Source organism: Pan troglodytes, chromosome 6 (genome assembly GCF_028858775.2).
Source record: "Pan troglodytes isolate AG18354 chromosome 6, NHGRI_mPanTro3-v2.0_pri, whole genome shotgun sequence".
NCBI lineage: Eukaryota > Metazoa > Chordata > Mammalia > Primates > Hominidae > Pan > Pan troglodytes.
This window is the reverse complement of record NC_072404.2, coordinates 75,675,853-75,692,558: the sequence shown is the minus strand read 5'-3', so window position 1 is coordinate 75,692,558 and position 16,706 is coordinate 75,675,853.

Sequence of the window (16,706 nt, the reverse complement as noted above, 5' to 3'; positions counted from 1 at the left end):
TATTTTGTGAGTGGCTTATTTCTCTTAGCATAATGTTTTCAAAGTTCCAGGTTGTTGTATGTATCAATACTTCACACCTTTTAATTGCCAAATGATTATATGGTATATTACATTTTATTTTTCCATTCATCAGCTAGCAGACATGCATGTTGTTTTCACCTTTTAGCTATTACGAATAATGTTGTTATGAACATTTGTGTGTACATTTTGATGTGGACACACATATTTTCATTTCTCTTGGCTATGTAGAAATGGAATTGCTGGGCCATACGACAACACCATGTTTAACTTTTTCTGCCAGAATCTGTTTTAACAGATGATTTTCACTGATAACTCTATTAAAGTATAATTGACAAATAAAAATCGTATATATTTGTGGATTTACAATGTGCTGTTTCAGTATACACACACACACACACACACACTGTGAAATGATTAAATCAAGATAACTAACATACCCATCACCTCACATACTTATTATTTTTGTGTGACGACATTTAAGATCTAATCTTTCAGCAATTGTCAAGTAGACCATATATTAACTGTAGTCACTATGATGTACAATAGATCTCCAAAAGTTGTTTATCCTGTCTAAATAAAACTTTGTCCCTTTAACCAGCATTTCCCTCTACCTTTCTCCCACCCCCAGGCCTGGGCAGCCAACATTCTAATCTCTGCTTCTATGAATTCAACTTTTTTAGATTCCAGATAATAAGTGAGATTATGCAGTATTTGTCTTTCTTTGCCTAGCTTATTTCACTTAGCATAATGACCTCCAGGCTAATCTGTGTCATTGCAAATGACAAAAGTAACTTCTTTTTAAATACTGAAATGTATTCTCTTGTATCTTTACTCCACATTTTATTTATCCATTCACTCACCAACAGACAGAGTGATAACATCTTGAGGAACTGTCAAACTGTTTTCCGAAGTATTTTCACCATTTTACATTCTCGCCAGCAATCTATGATCATTCCAATTTCTCCGTATCTTTGCCAATACTTCTTATTATGTGTCTTTTTATTGTGGCCATCCTAGTGGGTATAAAAAGGTTTCTTTGTGGTTTGGCCTTACCTTTGTAAAAATTGGGTTGTCTTTTTATTGCTCAATTATAAGTTCTTTCTTGCTTAATTTTTGAACTGTTTGCATAGTCTTCCCATCTGTTCTTTGTATGATCTGATACTCTTTCATTAAATTGCTTTTCTACTTAACTGGAGCACAGTTGGTACCTGCTCCTTGCAAACAAGAACCAGAGACTAACTCTAGAGATGTAGAGGTAGAATTTATCCGAAAAAAAAGTGTGTGAGAAAAATCAGGGGGATTATGCAAAATATAAAGGAATAACAAGTGAGTAGGAAGTGAGAGAATAAAGAGTAACTAGAATATTTTTAAAAACTCATTTTGATGGTGATAGAAAATAGAGAAATAGAATAATAGCTTGAAGCATTACTAAGTTTGTTTACTCAGGGGAAAATCTAAAGCAAAGATATTGGACAGGAATGTACAGGAGTAGATAATTAGTGCAGGAGATGCCTTAAGGAAGCAGGTGATAAATTACCTTTGAAAGGAGTGTATTGGTCTCTTTTTCCACTGCTATAAAGACATACTTGAGACTGCGTAATTCATAAAGGAAAGAGGTTTAATTGACTCACAGTTCTCTATAGCTGTGGAGGCCTCAGGAAACTTACAATCATGGTGGAAAGCAAACGGGAAGCAAGGCACTTCTTACATGGTGGCAGGAGTGAGAGCTAGAGAGAGAGCAGGGGAAGTGCCACACTTTTAAATCATCAGATCTCATGACAACTCACTCACTGTCATGAGAGTAGCATGGGGAAACTGCTCCCATGATCCAGTCACCTCCCACCAGGTCACTCCCACTACATGTGGGGATTACAATTCAAGATAAGATTTGGATGGGGACACAGAGCCAAACTATATCAAGGAGGAATACTCTTTCTTAGAGATAAATAATAATAATAATAATAGTAACAACAACAACATAGAGACAGAAAGTAAAGAGATTCCTAGGTGCACACAGGACACTCAGAGGGCCTTCAGCAAGCAGCTGTGACATTCTCCAGAGATAGCAGTAATGCTATGCTAAGACCAAGGCCCAGAGTTCAGATGAGCATGTGAAGGAAAGTAGGAGAACAGCAGAATTAGGGACAAGGTAGTAAGTCAAAAGGAGTTAAGTGAAAAGGATTGTCTGGCAATATTATATTCTAGCAGTAGTGAATTCAAGAATATTTCCTATTCTTCCACCTCATTTTCTGAATTCCTTTTCTTTCTTTCTTGTACCTCACTTAATAAAAATGCACCATAAGGGACTAAAAGCTTCAACAAACACTCAAACACATGGAACGTTAAATATATATGAATCATTACTCTGATTTATTCTTTTGAAGTTTTTCCTCTGTGTGCTTTCCCTTTTCTTCTTACTTCAGGGTATCCATTGCAAAATGTAAATACTATGATACAAAGTGAAGTATGTTCCTTTTTTGTGTTGAAATGTAGTTTTCTAAAAATGTTCATTCAGTCTTAAGTTTTAGAGATACACTTTTTAATCTGTCAAGTATCTCTAACTTAAACAACAAACCTAAAGTGATTTCCATGAGCAATTTACAGAGATCTTCCCTATGCTTCCTTCAAAATAGATATCTCACTTAACCCCTTAATTATTGATACATTGTTGTAGCCTTATACTGACTATTTCTTCATATTACAATGTTAGCAGAACAAAAATCTCTCATAGGTCAAGTTAATCATGTTTTCTTTTGCATAGTCTATTTGCCTACTATTTAAAAAAAAATTTGCCATTGTAAATTCACATAGAAAAGGCCTGAAATGAAATTCTTGGTTAGAAATGGGAACTCTAAAATCCTGCTTGTAACTCACCATAGAGATTCTTATACTACTGAAAAAGAGAATAAAAGACAACCCATTTTATCATCCTCTGAAACAGTAAAAGATAGGATTTCTCTGCCTGCCTTTTCAGTAGACCCTCTTTGTTCTTTTCATATTTGCTTATGCATTTGCCTTAGTATACAAAATTAAAACCATACCTACAAATAAAAATGTCATGGACAGACAAAGGCCACATGAGCTTTAAAAGATACAAATCAAAATACTTTTGAAAGTGGAAAAGTGCTCCATTTCACATTTCTGTGAAATTTGGGAGTTTACATCCTCCTGAACCCTTCAGCTGAAGTTAGAACTCCAGGGGATTTCAAATAGGTTCAAAGTTATATGGTAAAGAGAAAAAGGAAAAAGGAAAAGAAAAAGAAATGGGTGAATTTCCTTCAGTTCATTTCATTGTTTAGCATTTCAAAGGTTCCTTCTATTCTCTTGATTAAAGCTCTGGTTTCATCAGGTTTGTAGATTTGTCTGAAGCCAGGAATGTGTCCAAATTCACAGCAAGCATTTATGTACCCCAAATTAAATCAAGAAGCTTAATTAAGAAGTCTCCTTTCAATTGAGAAACAACCTACAGTCTATTCAAATGCAGATATAATCTAGATATAACCAATCACATTTTAGTTGGTATGTGGAGATAAGGAGCCACCTGAGGGCTGAGAATGTGTGGACCTGGCAGTTTTCATTCCAGCTCTTCAATTAGCTAGTTCTTTGACTTTCAGTAATCATTTTACCTCTCTGGATCTTAATGTCATCTGCTGTACAATAAGATACAAAGTGGAATTGGATGTTTTTCCTATTTCTAAAATTCTATTCATCTACTCTGAAAATATGTTTTAATATATACTTCTTTGGGGTACTTAGGTGAAATATAGCATTTACTGTGTTTAATGTTTGCACCTAGCAAACATTAAACCCACAGAATGATAGGGTTTACTGCTGATTATGTGCATATGATGATTGTAGGAATATGCATATGTACACATATAAAGAACATTTCCTATTTGTAGAATTACACAGATTAATTACATCATAATCTAGCCATTTTATCAGAATATGTTAATGTTTCATAATTGATATCCTGAGAGTTAACAAAAGTTAAAGTTGCCAATGTTTTTTATATGAAAAAATTAAAATTTTCACTTTGTAAGTTTATGATACATCAGTTATGCTTAAAAGTATTCCCTTTTGCTTGCTACTATGCCATTTTTCCAATAAGCACTGCAAAACTCCTTAGTTTTTTTTAATACTCCATTCGCTCACTGCAACATATTCAGTTAATATCTCTCTGGCCTTTAATATTGTGACTTGGGAATTATTTCTATTTTTCATTAGTTTTCCTTTTGTTCATTGGAACAATAATTTTAGATATATAAAAAGAAGTTAATATTGGTAAGTGATATATACTATGAAGGTCCAAGCTGGAGATTAGAAACAAATTTAAAACAGTATGTAATAGGTCAGTTGCTCTTATCAAACTTCCTCTTTTTTAATATCAAGTGAATAGTTTTTCTAATATTATTTTCTGTAATTTACATATGACCAAGACTGATCTTCAGAAAAAGTCAAATGATGTTAGCTTGTGAAGTATGTTAAGAAACTCTAAAGGCACCTAGCCAAATCTCTGTCCACCATATTAAAAGACTTTCATTGACGTCTTAAATTCTACTAGTAATTATTCAATGTAGTGCCTAATTTGAAATGTATTTTCTATTCAAAAGTGTGTATCACAAGAAAAAAATATATATGACTTATCATGTATGCGAACCTAATGTAAATGACATTGCTCCACTCTTTCTTAAGTGTCAACTACTCAAAAACTGTTAAATTTTGGAATCTCAAAGAAGTAGTTTTCAAATGCTCCTTCATGGGGCCTTAGAAGTTCCAGAAGGTGTCTCAAGAACTTCAACTAGAATATCTCCACTTATATTTTCCTCCAAGACTTGGTTTATAGACATTTGTAAGCCACTGGACTAAAAGATAACATTTCAAAATTTGGGTAATGCTAATGGAGGATGAAACAACCATGGGAATGGTCATACAAATGGAAGAACAGGGGAGGAAAGAGCTCAGTAAACAAAAAAACAATATGATAATATTGACAAATGGGACAAAGATCAATACAGCAAGGAGTGGGAGAAAGGGCATTGAATCTTGGCAATAGACGCCTACTTTGCAAATTTGCTTAAGTTTCCGCAAGACAAAATATCAAATACCTCATTGTTAACTCTCCAGGTTATAGTTGTGCTTACTAAAGTCTAGGAATGACTGCTCCAGTTCGTGTTACAAAATCATGTAACATGAAAATTATGGAAAAAACACTTCACAATCACAAACTATTTAAAATTGGTATAGAGACGAACAATAATCTGGCATGCTTTTCAAATAGACTAAAGCCTAACCTAGCTCCTATGTATGATAAGGGTTCCTTACGTAAAGTAACTATGAAAGTGACTAAATCAATCAGTCTCACCACAGTAATTTTTACTGTGCTTTGCTCATCTAGTGTGAAAGTAAAAATAGTAAGTATATTAAAATTTATTTATGCTCTCAGTTTCTTGGCTGATTCATTCATGATAACTTACTGAACATTTAATATTGGTTACAAATAGGGCATATTTTAATCCAAAGGAAGAAAGCTAAGTAAAGAATAAATTTTGGGGGCCCCCCAAGAAGTTTTCACACCAATGAACATAAATAGGCAAATAAGTATTCTCAATGTGGTATATGATTTATGTTATCATTATATCCTCTAAATCTCTGAGTCAAAAGATAACAACCCTTAATTAATAAATTAATGATACATGGCAAGTACTAAAAGACATAACTTACTGTAATGAATTCTAGTTTTATAACAGAATTTTAAGTATATGATTACAGGGGTGTTTTTCTATCATACCAGGCAAACTTACTTGAATCACTGAGAAGAAAAAATGAATTGTGTATTTTACAAAACAGAGAGGCATTGCAAAATCTAGGATTTTGCTTAGTCTTTCAATTTTTTCAGTTACACATTTAAGTCATTAAGAAATGCATATCTGGCTGGGTGCGGTGGCTCACGCCTGTAATCCCAGCACTTTGGGAGGCTGAGATGGGCAGATCACGAAGTCAGGAAATTGAAACCATACTGGCCGACATGGTGAAACCCCATCTCTAATAAAAATACAAAAATTAGCTGGGCGTGGTGGTGCATGCCTGTAATCCCAGCTACTCGGGAGGCTGAGGTAGGAGAATCACTTGAACCTGGGAGGTGGAGATTGCAGTGAGCCGAGATCACACCACCGCACTCCACCCTGGCGACAGAGCGAGACTCCATCTCAAAAAAAGAAAAATAAAAAAGAAAAAAAGAAATGCATATCCAATATTTAATACTGTGCATAATAGTAAGGCAGCACATAGCCCTAGTTCTGTGGTTCTCAATTGGGATGATTCTGCCCACATGGGATATTTTGCCCACACATTTTTGGTTGTCACAACTGAAAGGAACAGACATCTGGGAGGTAGAAACCAGAGGTGATGTTAAACCTACAATGCACAAATTATTCTCCAACTGCAAAAGCTATCTGACACCAAAGATCAGTAGTTCTGACACTGAGCAACCCTGTTCTAGTTAAACTTATTTAATATTGAAGTACATTATTTATCAATGATATAATTAAATTTGCCTTGAAATACACTTGAAATTAAAAACTCACTACATAGTTAAATACAAAGAAACCATTTCTCTGTGATAAGAAATTTTCTATTTACAGTCTGGGCGCAGTGGCTCATGCCTGTAATCCCAGCACTTTGGGAGGCCAAGGTGGGCAGATCACAAGGTCAGCAGTTCGAGACCAGCCTGGCCAACATGGTGAAATCCCGTCTCTACTAAAAATACAAAAATTAGCCAGGCGTGGTGGCGGCCATCTGTAATCCCAGCTACTTGGGAGGCTGTGGCAGGAGAATCACTTGAACCCGGGAGGTGGAGATTGCAGTGAGCCAAGACAAAGACATTGTACCCCAGCCTGGGTGACAGAGCAAGACTCCATCTCAAAAAAAAAAAAGAAAGAAATTTTCTATTTACATTTACAAACTGTTAAACCGAGAATATTCCTCATGGTGTGTTTCCTGTAACTAGTTGACTAAGGAAGAAAACATTCAGGCTTGGTTAACAGACAGTTCTGCACAATATGCAGACATGGCCTTAAAGTGGACAGTTGTAGCACTAAATTCCTTTTATGGGAGATGCATAAAAGACCATTGTGAAGGGAAATTCATGTAAAGGGCTGAACTTTGAGCGTTTCATCTGGTTATTCATTTTGCTTGGAAGGAAAAGTAGTCAGCCCTGAGAGTCTACAATGATTCACAAGCTGTGACCACTAGTTTGGCTGTATGTTAAGGGACTTAGAAGGAATATGATTGGAAAATTGGTGACAAGGTGGTCTGGGGAAGATGAGTGTTGGTAGAGGATGGCCACAGGAGTGGAGGATTTTAATAATCATGTGGATAGGATGACCAGTTTTTTGGATTCCAGTCATCTTCTTTCTAAGCCACTCCTTTCATTTTCCAATGAGTCCAAGAACAAACTGTCCTTTTGGCTGCAATGGAGGCTATCCAAGTGTTAAGCAACACGGACTTTTACGTACCAAGTCCAGCCTGCCACTAGCTTGTCAATAGCCACTACTGAATGCCCGATCTGTCAGTATCAGAGACCAATACTGAGTGCCATCCTCTTTTAAAGACACTCCTTTCCTTTTCCAGTGAACTCATGAACAAATTGGGCAAATACTGAGTGCCCTAATATGGGCTGATCAGCCAACTACCTGGTGGTAGGTTGATTATATTGGGCAGCTTCCATCATGGGAGGGGTAGTGCGTTGTTCCTACCAGAAGAGGCACTACAAATATGGTTTTATTTCCCTGCATGCAATGCTTCTCCCAAAACTGCCATCTGTGGACCTACAGACTACCTTATCCATCATCATTGTATTCTATACAACATTGCTTCTGATCAAGGAACTCACTTCATAGCAAAAAAGGACCATGCTCATGGAATTCACCAGTCTTTCCATGTTACCCAATATCTTGGAGCAGCTGGCTTTATAGAATGATACATTGGTCTTTTGAAGAGTCAATTACAGTGCTAGTTAAGTGGTAATGCCTTGTGGGGCTGGATATTGTATGTGCTCCAAATCAGCATTCAGTATGGCACTATCCTTACCAAAACAAAGGTTCACGGATGTAGGAATCAAGGGGTGAAAATGGCAGTGGCACCACTCATTAACCCTGGTAATTAATTAACAAAATTGTGCTTCCTGTTCCCATGACCTTAGGCTTTGCTGATCTAGGGTGTTGCTTTCAAAGGAGAAATGCTTCTACCAGGAGACACAACAATGATTCCATTGAATTGGAAGTCATGACTGCCACCCAGCCACTTTGGGCTCCTCATGACTTTGAATCAACAGGAAAAGAAGTGAGTTATTGTACTAGCTTGCATGATTGATCTTAATTATGGAGGGGAAAATTGGGCTGCTACGACTCAATGGAAACAAGAAAAAATATCTTCAGAATACAAGGAATTCCTTAGAGAATCTCTCATACTACCATGTTCTATGATTAAAGTTATTGGAAAACTACAAGAACTAAATTCAGGCGTGGTGTAGGGTTAGGAGATTCACTGCAAATAGGGACAAGAGCACCTTCTTTGGGTGATGGAAATATCACAATTGTGGTGGTGACTACACAATTATATAACAATTATCAAAACCCATCCAACTGTCCACTTAAAATTGTTGAATTTTATTTTATGTAAATATTACCTCAATACAGTTGAATTAAAAAAAAATTTTCCTATGACAGCAAAGATTCCTAATGTTGAAAAACAAAGACCAGACAGAGAGAACATAGTTATAGTATATATCCCCAGAGAGGTATTTGTGTTTCAACTTCAAAAACAAAAACAAAACTCATAAAAATACATATATTTATTCATCCTTTTATTCAACAAATAGCTTTTTAGCATAAGTCATCCATCATGCAAAGCTTCAGATGCTGGAGCTATGTCAGTGGAAAACAAAAATACAAAGCAAAAACATGAAACAAAACATCAATAACAAAAAGACTGTCCTTAAGGAGCTTACAATTAGTTAAGGGAGATAGATAATTAAATGAATAAGTAAAATAAATTCTATGACCTTGATAGTGATAATTCTCAGAGCTATGTCTAGCTCATCCATAGTACTATATAGGTTTTTATAGGATATATTTTGATATTACCTTCATTTGTTGCTCAAGTGTTCTATCTCTACTGAATTTTTCCCCCCTCTTTCTTGCCTACTTTTAACTCATATGAGCTCCAAGTTGCCTCTAAGCTGTAAGATAGACATAGATAAATCAATGAACCAACGTAACACTGATAAAATTAGACTTTTTCTGGTTTAATTCTAATAAAGTCCTAAGTGCTGAGAATATAATAAGTAGCAAGTACCCCCATGTTTTGAAATGAGATATAATATAGTATACCATTATGCAAACACTACCAAAGTGGTGTCTCAAAAATCAGTTTTGTGATCATTAACCTATCTCAATAGTATCAAATGCTTGAGGTCAAAAACTGGACTAACAATCACTTAAAAATCTGCCCCATAAAGGTAGGCTTCCTATCACAGACCAGGTGAAGTCAGGAGAAAGGCATTTTAGGCACCAAGGGAGGGAGTTATTTTGAGAAATAATTTGGATTGCTTAAGCATCTTTCTCTCCTTGATCACAGAGCAGGAACTCTTCCCCAAAACTTCACGCTGAGTGAGAGGGGCTTTAGGACATGATTCTGACTGCTTGATATGTGTCCCAAGAAGCTTGATGGGGCAAAAAGGCTGGTTTTGACTTAATATTGAAGGAGAGAGTGAAAGGCTCTGACTGGATTATCTGCCAGGCAGGAGGGTTCACAGAGGTGACCACTGTTACATCAAACTGCTCCCTGCCTACCCTCCTGCCCCCACAAGCTCCCCAGAGGTATGTGTTTCCTCTGGATTGGATGTGGACCCTGTGGGAGGGAGCCAGCATAGGAGCCATTTTAAAAGGCCCCACAAAATGCTGGATACATAATAAAACTGGCCAGCTGGAAGAGACATAAGGGGTAGAGACAGTTTTACTTGCTAGCAGTTATATTCTGATGCTAATGTACCCTGGCAGGTGTCCAAATGCTGAATGCTTTTATCATATTGTGCTTTCATAGGTTTCTCAGAGACCCTCCCACTGAGAACTACTAACTGTGGCTACCTAAATGAGGGCAAAGCCATCCCACCCTCCAGCTGCTTACCTGCCCCCCTCAGCTCTGCACCAGACAGCACTCTGCAGGCATCCTTCCATTCAGCTCTCAAGGTTGCCGCATGAAGCCCAGTTGGATGGGGTCCATTTTTAAATGACAACAGACCACCTCTTCAAAATCAACCCTTTTACATACTTTCATAGTATAAAACCAGTTTTTGAACCACCCCCTCGGAAATCCCTATATAATTATTCTAACCACTCATGTAAGAATATAGAAGAAACCACCTATTGTTTTGTTTTTGGCCTTAGACCTCAGCTGAAGCTGAAGCAGAAAGAATTCCATTTTTAAATTGTGTTAATAAACAAGCAAATTGTAATATTTAAAGTATCTGTGCAGAAATAAGAACAGACAGATATCAAGAAAGAAAAAAATCAACAAAACTTGGGTATAGAGAAAAAGGAGACATGAAAATCCAGTATGACTAATGATTGGAGTTTGAGATGCTAAAGGAAATGATGGTAAGATTTCTGGATAAATATAATAGTCTTTTATTCACTTTCTCTCCACACATCCCACGAAAATGCAACAGAGCATTAAAAAGTTAATATCTTATAAAGACAAAGGGAATAGGACAGAGTAGTAAATGTTATGGTCACTCTGCAAAAGTGGGAGGGAGCCCCACTCCAGGTTTGGTTTGGATATTGAGACTAATCACACCACATGCTGACACCAAGAGGGTATGAAAAGTTTATGACTTACATAATTAAGGTCTCTAGGGAAAGCAGGACAGGCCTCTCAAGCAGGTCTGAAGTGGTTTGAGAGAACAAAGAAGGAAGTCAGGCCTGAGTTTTTGTTGTGGTTAAGGTGAGGTAACAGGTTGAGGATTCCCACACGTATGGGCTGGGACTCTGTGGTTTATATCTCCTGATAGCACCTGAGAAGGGAGCACCCAGGCCTATTTAGCAGCTTGCCTGTGTGTAGACAGCAGGGAAAGAAGAGGGGATGAGGCTCAAAAGCTACCAGCAGACGTAGAACAATGGAGTCAGATTTCTCATTACAGAAGACATATTTCAACAACTTTTTCAAACAGAAAATAGTTGGAAGATTGGTAAATACCTTAGCTGGAGGGAAAACAGAGCTAATTTCAAGCAGAGTGGAAATTCTGATTAAAAGTGAGGGAGTTTGAAATACAGAAATCCCGAGAGGCACATAGCAGAAACTATTCAGGCAGGAGTGAGGTTTACACTTTTCAACAGCAATTTATTGGAGCCCAGGACCAGTGAGCTAAAGCTTTTGAGAGGTGGAAGGAAAATGATTTCCAAATTACTAATCAACTGTGAGAGCAGGAAAAAGTGGTTTCAGACATTCAAGGTAAAACAATTTATCTACCATGATGACTTCTCTTAGGAACCTACTGGAAGGTGTACATCAGTTAAACAAAGAGAGGTCAAAGGAAAAAATACGTTTTCAAGTCCTGAAGAGTAAGAAATTCCAATTGGAACTAGAATAAGGACGTGCTCTGAGAAGTAAAAGAAAGAGGAAGAAGGAGGAAAAGTGACAGGGAGGAAGAAGAAAAAGAAAGGAAGAAAGAGAGAAGGAAGAAGAGGGAGGGATGGAGGGAGTGAGAGGGAGGGAAAACCAAAGGCTGATGTGCTTGAGCATTTTCCAGTCATGTTGGGCTATATGAGGGGAAAGAGTGATACTACTACATGGAAAAGCTAAGAGAAGAAAAATCTTAAGAAATTATCATCAGGAAAAAAAGTTCCATGAGAAAGGAAATACAATTTTTTTACATCATTTAACGGTGAATAATACTTATAGTCTCATAGCAATATAAACATTGACTTTTGATTTAACCAAACATTACAATGTAATTATAACAGAAAGATGGAAGAAGCAGAAATAAGAGCGTGGTAAAAGAATGCCAGATCCTCAGCTACCATATCAGAGAGCCAGTACACACTAAAAAAAAAAAAAAAAAAAAAAAAAAAAGCACCACTAAAATAGCCTAATACAATACCATTCAGGACATAGGCATCAGCAAAGACTTCATGACTAAAACACCAAAAGCAATGGCAACAAAAACCAAAATTGACAAATAGGATCTAATTAAACTAAAGAGCTTTTGCACAACAAAATAAACTACCATGAGAGTGAACAGGCAACCTACAGAATGGGAGAAATTTTTTGCAATCTAGCCATCTGACAAAGGGCTAATATCCAGAATCTACAAATAACTTAAACAAATTTACAGGAAAAAAAATTAAAAAAAAAACAACCTCATCAAAAAGTGGGAGAAGGATATGAACAGACACTTCTCAAAAGAAGACATTTATGTGGCCAACAAACATATGAAAAGAAGCTCATCATCACTGGTCATTAGAGAAATGCAACTCAAAACCACGATGAGATACCATCTCATGCCAGTTAGAATGGTGATCATTAAAAAGTCAGGAAACAACAGATGCTGGCAATGATGTGGAAAAGTAGGAACGCTTTTACATTGTTGGTGGGAGTGTAAATTAGTTCAACCATTGTGGAAGGCAGTGTAGCAATTCCTCAAAGATCTAGAACCAGAAATACCATTTGAGCCAGCAATCCCATTACTGGGTATATACCTAAAGGATTATAAATCATTCTACTATAAAGACACATGCACACATATGTTTATTGCAGCACTGTTCACAATAGCAAAGACTTGGAACCAATCCAAATGCCGATCAATGACAGACAGATAAAGAAAATGTGGCACATATACACCATGGAATACACAGCCGTAGAAAAAGGATTAGTTCATGTCCTTTACAGCGACATGGATGAAGCTGGAAAACATCATTCTCAGCAAACTAACACAAGAACAGAAAACCAAACACTGGATGTTCTCACTCATAAGTGGGAATTGAACAAAAAGAACACATGGACACAGAAAGGGGAACATCACACACTGGAGCCCAGGGTGTGGGGGGCTCAGGGAGGGATAGCATTAGGAGAAATACCCAATGTAGATGACGGGTTGATGGGTGCAGCAAACCACCAGGGCATGTGTACCTATGTAACAAACCTGCATGTTCTGTGCATGTATCCCAGAATGTGAAACATGTTATATATACATACATATATATATATATATATAATGCCTAATACAGTCATGCTTTGCATAACAATATTTCAGTCAATGATGGACCACATATATCATGGTGGTCTCAAAAGATTATAATGGATCTTAAAAATTCAAATTGCCTGGTGTCATAGCTTTTTTAAGTTTGTAGCACAATGCATTACTCATGTACCGCACTGTCAATCCTATAAAAGTATACCACACACAATTACAGTACAGTACATATTACTTGATAATGACAATTAACAACTATTTTACTAGTTTATGCATTTACTATATTTTTATCATTATTTTAGAGTGTATTCTTTATACTTACAAAAAACAAAGTTAACTGTAAACCAGCCACAGGCTGGTTCTTCAGGAGGTATTCTAGAGGAAGGCATTGTTATCATAGGAGATGACAGATCTATGCATGTTATTGCCCCTGAAAATTCTCCAGTGGCACAAGATATGGGGTGGAAGACAGTGATATTGATCATCCTGACCCTGTGTAGGCCTAGGCTAATGAGTGAATATCTTGCTTTTTAACAAAAATGTTTTTTTAAAAACTTAAAAAATATAAAATACTTATAGAATAAGAATATAAAGAAAAAAATTTACAGCTGTACAATGTGTATGTGTTTTAAGCTAAGTGTTATTACAATAAGAGTTAAATTTTTTTAAATATTAAAAAGTTTATGAAGTAAAAAACTTACAATAAGCTAAGGTTAATTTATTATTAAAGAAATAAATTTCTAAAAAATGAATTTAGCATAGCTCAAGTGTACAGTGTTTATAAAATCTACAGTAGTGCAGGTCAGTAGTCCTAGGCTTTCACATGCTCTCACCACTCATTCATTGATTCTCCCAGTGCAACTTCCCGTCCTGCAGGCTCCACTCACGGTAAGTGCCCTACACAGGTGCACATTTTTTATCTTTTATATCATATTTTTGCTGTACCTTTTCTATGGCTAGCAATGTTTAAATACACAAATACATACCATTGTATTACAATTGTCTACAGAATTCAGTATGGTAGCATGCTGTACAGGTCTGTAGCCTAGGAGCAATAGACTATACCATATAGCATATAGAATAGGTGTGTAGTAGCCTATACCATCTAGGTTTGCGTAAGTGCTGTCTATAGTGTTTGGACAAGGAGGGAGTTGCTTAATGACTCATTTCTTTTTTTTTCTTTTTTTGTGTGTGACGGAGTCTCGCTCTGTCCTCCAGGCTGGAGTGCAGTGGTGCGAACTCGGCTCACTGCAAGCTCCGCCTCCCGGGTTCATGCCATTCTCGTGCCTCAGCCTCCCGAGTAGCTGGGACTATAGGCGCCCACCATCATGCCTGGCTAATTTTTTTTGTATTTTTTAGTAGAGACAGGGTTTCACCATGTTAGCCAGGATGTTCTCGATCTCCTGACCCCATGATCTGCCCGCCTCGGCCTCCAAAAGTGCTGGGATTACAGGCATGAGCCACCGCGCCCGGCCAATGACTCATTTCTTCGGAGCATATCCCCAGTGCATGACTGTATTTAGAAATATGAATGCAAGATAGCAGAGTAGGAGATACCAGTCTTTATCCCTTTATCCTCCCCCCCACACATATACATATACATAGACACATGCATATGTATGTATACACATACACATAGACAGCTATTCACAAACCAAAATAGCGTGGAGTGGGCTCAAGGGCTGATTAAAGAATCTACAACAACACAGTGAAAAAAAATTTTTTTTTTAAAGAGAATTTCCACATGGAAAGGATTGCTGATAAGATTGACATGCCTGAGACACCAGGAGCAATGGAGAAAGGCGAGGCTATCAGTATCAGCCACATGGCAGCAGCCACCGGGTTCCCAGCAGTCTGCTCAGTAGAGTGGCATCTCTTGCCACTGAGGTAACCAACAGCCATTCCCACCAGGGAACCTGAGAGGGAAACTTGACTGCACACCCCTCATGCTCCAGGACCAGCTGCTGTTGACCTGCTTTGAGAAAGGAGCTACCACCTCTCCCAACCTCTTACGTGTCAGGAGTCCCAGCTGCTCTAAGTAACCACAGTACAGACCCAGGCTGTGTGGTAGCACTGGGCCTGCTGCCGTCTTAGACATCAGAACCATTGCACGTGGGGCCCCAGAGCCAAGTACTCACTGTGCGGCCCATGCCCTGGGTACCACCTCAGCCCTGTAGAGAGCCAGGCCTTCCTAAGGATCTGTGCCTTCCATCATATGACTAACACTGCAGCAGGTGCCAGCACCTTAGGTACTAGGGCCATCACAGGCCTGGACACAAGAGCTCACCATTAGTGCTGTGTTTTGGACCTCAGCTCTGTGCACCTCATCAAATGCCGGTGAAACATCATTATTTCGTCGTATGCAAACATCAAAAGAAAGATGACCCAGAATTTTTGAGTGTGGGAAGAGAAGCTGCTGGGGGGTATAATTTAGCAAAATATTTCTAAAGATTGTAAGTCATAAATGTACCTTTAAAATCCAACTCGCAGCATTTGTCCCATGGAAATAATTAGAAATACACACAAAAAAGTTATTCTTCATGTGTTTTCAGAGAGTGGACATTTCCCATTTTCTTCTTTCTGTGATCAGAAAGGATAGGCATTCTCTACATTTTTGTTTGCTCCTGGGATTTTTCTCTCGCTCTAATGTTAAACACTGAATAGCCTACAGAATTTTAAAAGACTCATCATATGTTCATCATTATGAAATTCTTGTGAGATCATTTATTGTGAAACAATTTTCCTAGGTAGTGTGGTTGCAGAAGGAATGTGAATTTCTCTTCATTCTGAAATTCTCTTAAGGACTTAGATGGATAGGGTTATTGCATCTGTACTGAGTTCATTGCTCTAGATTTTTTAAAAAATCAGTATTGTATGAGCTTATGGCTTGTTATTAAGATTTAACCTAATGGTCAATTCTTGTGGAAGGAATTGGCATTTCTATTTTCAATCATAGGGATAATTTATACTGTCATATTAATCCCTTATCCTAGCCAGTGAAAAATGGATATACTCATTAAACAACAGAACTTTCACTACTTAAATTTAACTATGGCTACTTTCATAGGAAAAAAAACCAAGCGTCTACTCCTCTCATATTGCGGGTATGACAAGAATAACACCTATTTGCTTTTCGCGCATCTGCTCCTTCAGAACAGAGGCAGTGTCTACTTGGTTTTGTATCCAATGTACACTGTACATAGTCATAGCATGGTTTCTAGTGCCTATTATGCTAATAAAATATATGGAATAAATGTTTGTTGTTCATAGTGTCACACACAAGTGTTAGAGAAATATGGAAATTATGAGTAAACAAAGATAAATGTTTGCTATGTTTTATGTCATCCTCAACATAACTGTTGATGTCATAAATATGTTTTCCTAACCTCCTCCCTCTCTTACCTCCTACAGAAGATACAGTGCTAGCAATTCT